An 11,108-nucleotide genomic window follows, 5' to 3' on the forward strand; every position below is an offset into this window, starting at 1 on the left:
AAATATAAATTATTCCTGCACTGCTGGTGGTTAATATTTATGACTACCCATCAAAATGAAAAAAAAAATTCTAATTACTAGAAAAGAACTACTTGTTTAAGCAGTTACAATTCCGTTTGCCAAAAGCAATTCTGAACTCAAATATCATATATCAAAGATTAGTTTGTCCCTTGGAAATGAAAATGGGGCCCTCATCTTCATGAAGCCTTTTGAGTCTCTTTCTTAATAAAGGAAGTTTATAATAATTACTGGAGTTCATGTATTTTAAAATATCATCTATTACTATTAGACTGATCTGAATTAGTGTGCAAATCTGAAATCTACATCAACATTTTAATTTCCTACAAAATATATTTAAAATATTTCAGTTTACTACAAAGTAATAATTTTTTATTTTATTTTATTCTACTTTAAGTTCTGGGATACATGTGCTGAATGTGCAGGTTTGTTACACAGCTATACATGTGCCATGGTGGTTCGCTGCACCCATCAACCTGTCATCTAGGTTTTAAGCCCTGCATGCATTAGGTATTTGTCCTACTGCTCTCCCTCCCTGTCCCCCATCTCCCAACAGGTCTCGGTGTGTGATGTTCCCCTCCCTGTGTCCATGTGTTCTCATTGTTCAACTCCCACTTATGAGTGAGAACATGTGGTGTTTGGTTTTCTGTTCCTGTGTTAGTTTGCTGAGAATGATGGCTCCCAGCTTCATCCATGTCCCTGCAAAGGACAGGAACTCATTCTTTTTTATGACTGCATGGTATTCCATGGTGTATATTTTCTTTATCCAGTCTATCACTGATGCAGATTTGGGTTGGTTCCAAGTCTTTGCTATTGTAAATAGTGCTGCAATAAACATATATGTGCATGTGTCTTTATAGTAAAATGACTTATAGTCCTTTGGGTATATACCCAGTAATGGGATTGCTGGGTCAAATGGTATTTCTGGTTCTAGATCCTTGAGGAATTGCCACACTGTCTTCCACAATGGTTGAACAAATTTACACTCCCACCAACAGTGTAAAAGTGTTCCTATTCTCCACATCCTCTCCAGCATGTGTTGTTTCCAGACTTTTTTGATTACCACTCTAACTGGCATGAGATGGTATTTCATTGTGGTTTTGATTTGCATTGCTCTAATGAACAGTGGTGATGAGCTTTTTTTCACATTTTTTGGCCACATACATGTCTTCTTTAGAGAAGTGTCGGTTCATATCCTTTGCACACTTTTTGATGTTTTTTTTTTCTTGAAATTTGTCTAAGCTCCTTGTAGATTCTAGATACTAGACTTTTGTCAGATGGATAGATTGCAAAAATTTTCTCCCATTCTCTAGGCTGCCTGTTCACTCGGATGACAGTTTCTTTTGGTATGCAGAAGTTCTTCAGTTTAATTAGAGGCTATTTGTCAATTTTGGCTTTTGTTAACATTTCTTTTGGTGTTTTAGTCATGAGGTCTTTGCCCATGCCTATGTCCTGAATGGTATTGCCTAGGTTTTCTTCTTGGGTTTTTGTGGTTTTAGGTTTTACATTTAAGTCTTTAGACCATCTTGAGCTAATTTTTGTATAAGGTGTAAGGAAGGGGTACAGTTTCTGTTTTCTGTATATGGGTAGCCAGTTTTATCCCTGATCAACATCAATGTGAAAATCCTCAATAAAATACTGGCAAACCAAATCCAGCAGCACATCAAAAAGCTTATCCACCACAATCAAGTCGGTTTCAGTCCCAGGATGCAAGACTGGTTCAACATACACAAATCAACAAATGTAATCCATCATATAAACAGAACCAATGACAAAAACCACATCATTATCTCAATAGATGCAGAAAAGGCCTTTGATAAAATTCAACACTCCTTCATGCTAAAAACTCTCAATAAACTCGGTATTGATGGAACATATCTCAAAATAATAAGAGCTACTTATGACAAACCCATTGCCAATATCATACTAAATGGGCAAAAGCTAGAAGCATTCCCTTTGAAAACTGGCAAAAGACAAGGATGCCCTCTCTCCTCACTCCTATTCAACATCGTATTGGAAGTTCTAGCCCAGGCAATCAGGCAACAGAAAGAAATAAAGGGTATTCAAGTAGGAACTGAGGAAGTTAAATTGTCTCTGTTTGCAGATAACATGATTGTATATTTAGAAACCCTTATGTCTCAGTCCCAAAACTCCTTAAGCTAATAAGCAATTTCAGCAAAGCCTCAGGATACAAAATCAATGTGCAAAACTCACAAGCATTCCTATATGCCAATAATATGCAAGTAGAGAGCCAAATCATGAGTGAACTTCTATTCACAATTGCTACAAATAAAATAAAATATCTAGGAATACAACTTACAAGGGATGTAGAGGACTTCTTCAAGAAGAACTAAAAACCACTGCTCAAGGAAATAAGAAAGGACACAAACAAATGGAAAAACATTCCATGTTCATGGATAGGACCAATCAATATCATGAAAATGGCCATACTGCCCAAAGTAATTTATAGATTCAAAGCTATTCCCATCAAACTACCATTTACTTTCTTCCCAGATTAGAAAAAACTACTTTAAATTTCATATGAAGCCAAAACAAACAAACAAAAAAATCCATACAGCCAAAAAAATCCTAAGCAAAAACAACAAAGCTGGAGGCATCACACTATTTTGACTTCAAACTACACAAGGCTACAGTAATCAAAACAGCATGGTACTGGTACCAAAACAGATATATAGACGAATGTAACAGAATAGAGACCTCAGAAATAACACCACACATCTACGACTATCTGATCTTCAACAAACCTGACAAAAACAAACAATGGGAAAAGGATTCCCTATTTAATACAAAGTAATAATTTTAAAAGAGAAATTGAGAAATACCCATTGTAAAAGAAAAATATAGTAAGTTAAAGTAAGTGATGTAACTAGGCGATTTCTTCATCACACATATATGTTTGCATACCCTGATGCTCCACTTTGCTATCTACACTATTTTGTGAGTAAAAGGATATTTTGTGAATAGTCCCATTCTACTATGACTTGACTTTGAAATGGCCTAGTGACTGCAGGGTAAAAAACTACTTGGGTACTTCAAATGTAACAATTATAAAATTATAATATATTAAAGCTGCAAAGAACCTCAAAAAGCATCCAGTCTCAATCTTGTCATTTCACAGATAAGCAAACAGAGGCCTGGTGACAGCAAGGGGAACACCCAAGGCCACATAGCTATTGTTGCACCTGCACAGAAGCCAAATGTAGTCATTTCCACACAACACATACTGGCAGTTTGACGTAAAGAAAAGGGGCAACTGGCTACCTGATAGTGAAGGTGCTAGAGTAGAAAACCAATCAGCACTTTCCTTTATCCTTAAACATTTTTCTGTTTCATGAGCAAAAAGTATCTCAGAATTGGAGAGCTGAAAAGAACCTTAGAGATCTATTCATCTACTTAACAATCATCTAGTGTAACGTTTTCATTTTATAGTTGAGGTGACTATTCACCACCCGTGACTATGACTACACAGAGCTGGCAACGGAACAAGGCCCCTCCAAGTCAGCTAATCAACACTGGAATAGAGAGAAGGGACAACTGGCTGGCCTCCTGCACCTGGACCAAAAATGGCTAAGCCTCAAAATGGAAACCTACTGAAGCCCAAGTTAGCATCTTTATGAAAGAAAGTGAACCTAACATGCATCATTATATTATCATTAATTTTTTTGAAAAAGAACTCATTCTGCCTGGTTCCAAAAAGAATTTCAGAGGCCTTAATAAACACCAAGCTCAAGTATTTACATTGTTTCCCTCTTCCTAACAGTCTCTGTTTCTCTTTGCCTGTTTCTCTCCTTATATATGTATTTAGAAAAATGTATACATACATACATAGACAAATATATATTTTTATATATAGCTTTATTATAATGGATATGTTAAAATAGTTTGTGTTCTGCCATTTCTACCCAGCATTATTTATAAATATATTTTTGCATGTATTGACATTTAAAGCATTTTGAGAGAAGCAACCATGCCTGACTCATCTAGGTATAACTATGACAGTGTACACTGATGTAAAACTCCATGGAGGGGTTGGTATTTCTGTGGAACCTTGAAGCATGAGTAGCATTTCAACAGGCTGTAAAGATGTGGGGAGGAAGCATGTTCTTGGCTGAGGGAGTAACATGAACAAGGAAAATACATGGAGACCAAGTAGCCTAAGGCTGGCTAGCATGGAAAACACCAAGTTCTTGGGGTGGGCTCGGGAGGATGCATCACAAGAAAATAAAGCTGGAGAGGGAGGTTCAATTAGATCAAGGGTTTTTCTTACAACAACTAAAGAGTACAGATTTTATTATGTAGATAATGGGGACCTATCAGATATTTTTGGTTTCAGTTTTAAAGATAAGTGTGTGTTTTGAGAAAGTAACAGCGTAAAGGACTGATTAGAAAAGGAAGAGACTGAAGGCAGGTAGGAACCCAGTTAGGAGGCTAATAGTTCACATGACATAGATTAGCCAGGTCTGAATTAGAGCAGTGCTTGTGAGAACAGAAAGGAAGGGATGCATTCAAGGGACATTGTAGAAGCAGAAACAGCAAAACTTGAAGACTGACTAAAGGGAAGTATGCACATGGGGTGAATGAAGATGGAGTAGTAGAGAGAATGTGTCTTTAAGGTTTCCAGCCTGAGGAACTGTGGGGATATTAATACTACAGTGTGACAAGAACAGCATAGATTTTAGGGAAGTCAAAAATACTAGCAATTTGTGTTTGCACTTAAGTTTGATAAGCTACTGGGACATTCTTGTATTTATAAAGCCCATTAAAGTGTTGATGGGCCAGCACTGATTTGTAATTACCTGCGAGGCAAATCTGAATATTTGTTTTATTAAAATCTTCTACATGGACACATTCCTGATATAAAGTTAAAAAAAGTCAAAAAGTATTCTTACCTTAACTTTTAGAAATTGTTCTCACAGAAATAATTGGAAATACACAAAGATTAATGTATAAGTTCTTGATAAAAGTAAAACAGCAGAAAACTAAATATCTAACAGCAGAGGACAGTTTAAACTAATTTTGTAATATTCATTCCACTACTAAAAATAATACAGTATGATACTGTTTTTATAAATCTGGATACCAAGTAAAACTCAGTGATACTCTGTTTGGAGATACAAACATATGCGAACACACACACAAAAAAGACACTGTACACAAACTTGAGGATAGTGATTATTGTGGGTGGGAAGAGGCAGCAGCAGAGGAGCACACAGCTAACTTCAAGTGGTAACGGTCTATTTCTCAAGTTGGGGGTGGGTTTATTATTGGGCTTCATAATTAAAATTGCTTCTCAACTTAAGATGGGGTACAACCTGATATACCCATCATAAACTAAAAATATCCAGTCAAAACTGCATGTAATACACCTAACTTTCCGAACATCATAGCTTAGTCTAGCTTACCTTCAATGTGCTTGAAAGGCTTACATTAGCCTCAGTTGGGCAAAACCATCTAACACAAACCCTACTTTATAATAAAACAGTGAATATCTCATGTAATTTATTAAATATTGTACAGAAATTGAAAACCAGAATGGAGTTCTGGGTGCTCAAAGTACAATTTCTACTGAATGAATATCACTTTTGCACCACTGTAAAGTCGAAAAATTATTAAGTTGAACCATGGTAAGTCAGGGACTGTGTGTGTGTGTATGTGTGTGTGTATATACACACATACACACACACACACATATATATTATACACAGTAATACTAAACATCAAAATGTTAAATTCATGTTCTCAAAAATATTTAATGAACAGCAAACATGCATGCTAATAACATACATTAAAGTGGAAAATACAGTCTCAAAAAGGGTATTTTCATTAGGTGCCCAATTTAGTAAAAATTAGTATTTGCGTATATTTGAATGTGTGTGTGTGTGTGTGTTAAGACAGGGATTTGAATACGGGTACTTTTAAATTTCTTCTTTACTATTCCAGAATTTTCTAAATTTCCTACAAGGAAATTTTATTACTTTTATAATCAGGAAAAAAAAGACAAAAACCTTCTAGATGCCCAAGAAGTTCTTGAAAGGGGTTTAATATAGTTATAGTGGAAATAAATATAAATGATTATAACCGTGGCATTTTAAAAACATGAATATAAAAAGGCAAAATATATATCTTTTGAAAAACTATTAATACAACTAAGATAGTCAAAAGCTTTACAAAGGTTTGTGTCAAAATGAAGAAGAAATGGGTTTTAATGATATGTAAGGACTTGAAATCTATCTGGATCCCTGAAATAAATAACATTAAAAGGAACTGTTAAACGATAAGATTAATTCTTACATTAGCAGAGAATCCATTAGATTACAATGCACTTTTATATGACTTCCTTTATTTGAGACTCACAAAGGTTTGGAGAGATTAAGTAGATATGGTCATCTCTTCTTATACTTCTACCTTCCCTTTAAGAGGGTTATGAGATTTGCTGGCTGGTTGTGGGACGAGTTCACCTTCTTGCTTCATTGATGCTGATCTTGACTATGTGGTTCTCTTTAGTCCGTGGAATGATGGTGGACATGGTCTATGCCAGGATTGTGCAGAAGCTGTCAGAAGCATCCATTTCCCTGCTCTCTTGCTGTTTCAGACATGATAATAATAAGCATGCCCCACATAGGGACTATCCTTTCAGCCTGGGTCTGAGAGTAAGAAACATAGAACCCAGCTGGCGCAGAGCTGCAGCCGAAGCAGGTATCAGCAGATACGTATTGTACATGAAAATAAATGTGTTATTGTACGCCACTGTGATTTGGGGGTTGTTATGCAGAAAAATTAACTACATGTATGTATCTTATAGTGAGAAAAACTAAGAATCAGATAGGCTAATTGACTTTGGCAAAGTTTTATGTCCGAAAAATGGAGTGCGATCTCAAAACTGTGTTTTCCACATATTACATAATGCTTTTTTGGGGGATAAAATAAACTACCAAAGAATTTATAAGGTAAACCAAGAATTCTTTTTGCTATTTATCAAGTTCTTGCTGGGGTCTACTGGTCACCTATTCTAAAGTGCTCTAACGTGTTTATTTGGCATCATTTCTCCTCTCGACTGAAGATGAATATTTCACTCGATTTTGCATATTTTCTCTCTCAATGGAATTGAGAACACTAATACTACAGTATATCATTTCTTTAGAATTTCTATTTTTCAAAAATCCTCTCATATGAAATCACATGTATAATGCTATCACTTATTAGGTAAATAGCAAAGGTATCAACGTAACCATAGATCCCCTTCCCACTCCAAATTCTTTAGCACTAAATTATAACATTATCTATCTCCCTTCTTCAGAAACTGAAAAACTGTGATGAAGTATCTGGAGATGGTGATTCATAGTACTCCATAAAATCAAAAAGTATGAGATCTAGTTGCAGCTGTTAAGGTGACTCGCAGGACTATAAGGATCTCTGGGTTTTACTTCAACACAATGACACCTGAAAGATTTCCTTTGCATATGCAGAGACATTTTCTTTGTCTAGATTTCCAACTCAATGCTTAAAGCTTCTCTCTGAAAATGCAGGAGAAAGAGAAACTAAATCATGAGCTACAGCTAGAGATGGTAAATGGAACTTACATCTGTGTATAGGTTTCATTAATTTACAACTTGTAAAATACCAAATCCTCTTTTTTTTCAAAAAAAGTTGACTTTATGAGTGGAGAGGCATAGTGCTAAAGAATTATTGATAGAAAAAAGCCAAAGAAGTCACCTTCCTGTGTGCTGGGATGCTTTTTCTATGCTCAGAAAAAACCCACGCCAGACCACAACTGACCATAGCAGTTCATGGAGGTCTATTCGCACTTTTTGCTTCTCCCTGCAAAAAAGCAAGAGCAGAGCTCCAAGGCTCTGATGTGTGTTGAATCATTTCCCATCACAAAAATGTTACTTATATTCTGACATTGACTCTACCCTTCCCTATTTTCACTGCCCACAATTATAAAGGTAATTACGATTCCATTATAATTACCGGTGAAACCTTAATTCAATGTTCTGTTTTGCACTTTTAGTGAATATAAAACTATTTACAAGGGGGATTATAGGCTCCATTTAAGACATCTAACTGCATTTTTCTCAGGCCATTGTTTCAACACAGAATTCACTTTCTCTACAGATTTTCAAGATCACTCTAATGTATGGGAAAGAAATCCTATACCTCCATTTCACAGATCGGGTAACAAATTGAGGTTGTGTGATGTTTTAACACCACCAATCACAAAATGAACAAGAAACCAAGTATCCTTTCTCTCTCTTATAGGTTTTCTATTATATCAAGCAGCCTCCTTCATTTCCTTTCTTTGTTACCCAATTTCAATAAGAAGCACAAGAAGTTCTTATAACTCTCAATTCAAAGTCTGCACATTAAATGAATGTTTATTATCCTGGTTGTTTTGCTAAAGCATGAACACTAGGGATGCTTGCTGCTTCTAATCTTCTGCAGACAGACAATCAGATAAAATAACCTTGCTAGAATCATCACTAAAACTAGGATAAATAAGTCCCAAAGAAGGATTTATAGGACTCTCCTGCAAACAAAATGCATAAAGCTTCAGTACAGTTTCTTTTGTGGTATCTACTTTAGTTACTTAGAAATTTTTAATCTCTCCTTCCTTGGGTATGGAGTAGTATCTCAGCAGTCACATCCCTCCAGGGATCTTTTTAAATCTAATAATGATAATTATAATGTTAACATTCATGGAATGCTTAGTATGTGTCAGGCACTATGCTAAGCACTACTGGTACATCAACACATATAATTCTCTTAAAAAGTCTACTAAGATGAGGAAATTGAGACTTAGCTATTTTTAAGTAGACTGTAAACTCACACAGGTCAATCCATTGGTAGAGCCCAAAGTTGCAATGACCACTATATCATAACATCATTTTCCTTGATAAAATGCAGTAAAGTATACCTAAAAATTTTAAGTGGATAATGGTTAGGGGAGACTTCAGTTTGCTTGTAATATCTGAGTTCTTACAAGAAGGTTATTCATATATTAATAGTGCAATAAAAATGAATTGAAAACATTCTTAGGATAAACATATGTAATTATTGGTGTTATCAGAAAAAATATCCAGCCCCCAGATGGCTTCATTATCTTCCCAAACATTTAAGAAATAATTAACAACCTTATACAAACTCTACCATACAACAGAAAAACACGGACAGCAATTGCCAACTTGTTTTATGAGACCTGCATAACATTATACCCAAACCTGACAAAGATCCCTAAAAACAAACAAAAATTACAGATCAATACTTTTTGTAGTTACAGAAATAAAAGTCTTAAAATATTAGCAAATCAAGCCCAGTGATATGTAAGGAGGATAATATATCATAATCAAGTTGCATTTATTCCAAAATGCAAGGTTAGTTTAACACCAAAAAAAATCAATCGATATAATTCAACACAAAGCGGGGGGCGGGGGTGGAGAGGAGACAGGAAATTGTATAAATCATTTCAATCGATGAAGAAAAAAGTTATTTGAAACAAAATTTAATGTCCGTTCATGACAAAACCTCTTGCAAACAAGGAACAAAAGAGAACTTCCCTAATTTACTACAGGATATTTCTAAAAGACATAAAGATAATATCATGCTTCATGGTGAAACTGAAATACTGAAAGCATTCTCCCTGATAACACTGCTTACAGCCAAAATAAGACTACAGTTCTTAACCAGTATAGCAGGCAAGATAAAGTAAAAAGACAAAAGGCTCACAAAGAAAGGCGACTGATGTTATTTGCGAATGACATAATTATAAATCATAAAAGGCAAAATAATTTACAGGCCTACTGTTAAGTTAATTTAGCAAGTCACACACACACACACAAACACACGCACACACACAGCTTGATACAGATATACATAAAAAATTGTATTTCTATATACCAGCAACAAATAAACATAAAATATACTTAAAAGATACCATTTTCAATAGTATCAAATAACAACAAATAGACTAAAGTGATAAGATACAGAGTCCAGATACAGACTCGCACATACACGCTCACTTGATTTATGACAAAGCAGTGTACTGGTGAAAGAATAACCTTTTCAGTAAACTGTCTGGGTCAGTTGCATATACATATGAAAACCAAGTAAGTCTTGAGTTCCACCTCACAACCATACACAAGAATCAAACTTAGACGGACTGCAAATCTTCTGAAGGGCAAAACAATAAAGCTTAAAAAAGAAAACAGTATGAGAATATCTTCATAATATTGGGGTTAGCAAAGACTTCTTAAAACATAAGTATTAGCCATACTTACTCCCTCCAAAAAAATCATTTTGAGTATATTAACATTAAGTCACTGTTTATCATAATACACAAAGGAAAAGGAGAGCTAGAGTAGATATTTGTAGTACACGTATCTGACAAGGGATTCATATCCTGAACATATAAAGAACTTCTATAAATCAAAAAGAAAAGGAGATGGCCCGATGGCTAAACGTAAAAGAAGATATCCAAAAGCTAAATAAGCATATGAAAAAGTGGCTCAACCTCGTAAGTCAACCAGGAAATGCAAATTAAAATGACAATGAGATATCATAACATACCTACCACGATGATTAAACTAAAAAAGACTAAAACACTACTGAATGTTGACAAAGATGTGAAGTAACTGGAAGTTCATACAGTGCTGGCAGGAATATAATTTTTTTAACCACTTTCAAAATTTATTTGGCAGAGTCTACTACAGCTGATCACATACCTACACCATGACCTAGCAATTCCACTCCTAGCAGAAATTCCAGTAGAAATGTACATAATGCTATGAAAATTCTTCTATATGCTAAAACACATATAGAACAATTTTCATAGCAGCATTATGTATAATAGTCCCAAACTGGAAATAACTCACATATACTCAGATGCAGGAAGGACGAGACCTTGAGTTACGCAAATCTGCCACTGAAAGAGTGGAGAGCTAGAGACTGTCTGCTGACCATACCTTCTGTGGCTGGGCAGCAAGGCCCTGGGGATCTGGATAACAAATCCCTATTTCAACCACAGGGAGAGACTCAGTTATTAAATTTTTTTTTTTTTTTTTTTTTTTTTTTTT

At 35.1% G+C, this 11,108-nt stretch overlaps 1 protein-coding gene across 2 annotated transcripts in view; it reads right to left on the bottom strand.

Annotated features, from left to right (window-relative positions):
* The window catches only part of IFT57 (intraflagellar transport 57), a 74,937-nt gene that overhangs the window by 7,594 nt on the left and 56,235 nt on the right, over positions 1-11,108 (bottom strand). The window lies entirely within an intron of this gene.

The sequence above is a fragment of the Mandrillus leucophaeus genome, unplaced genomic scaffold (assembly GCF_000951045.1).
Source record: "Mandrillus leucophaeus isolate KB7577 unplaced genomic scaffold, Mleu.le_1.0 Scaffold113, whole genome shotgun sequence".
In the NCBI taxonomy this organism is placed as follows: Eukaryota; Metazoa; Chordata; class Mammalia; order Primates; family Cercopithecidae; genus Mandrillus; species Mandrillus leucophaeus.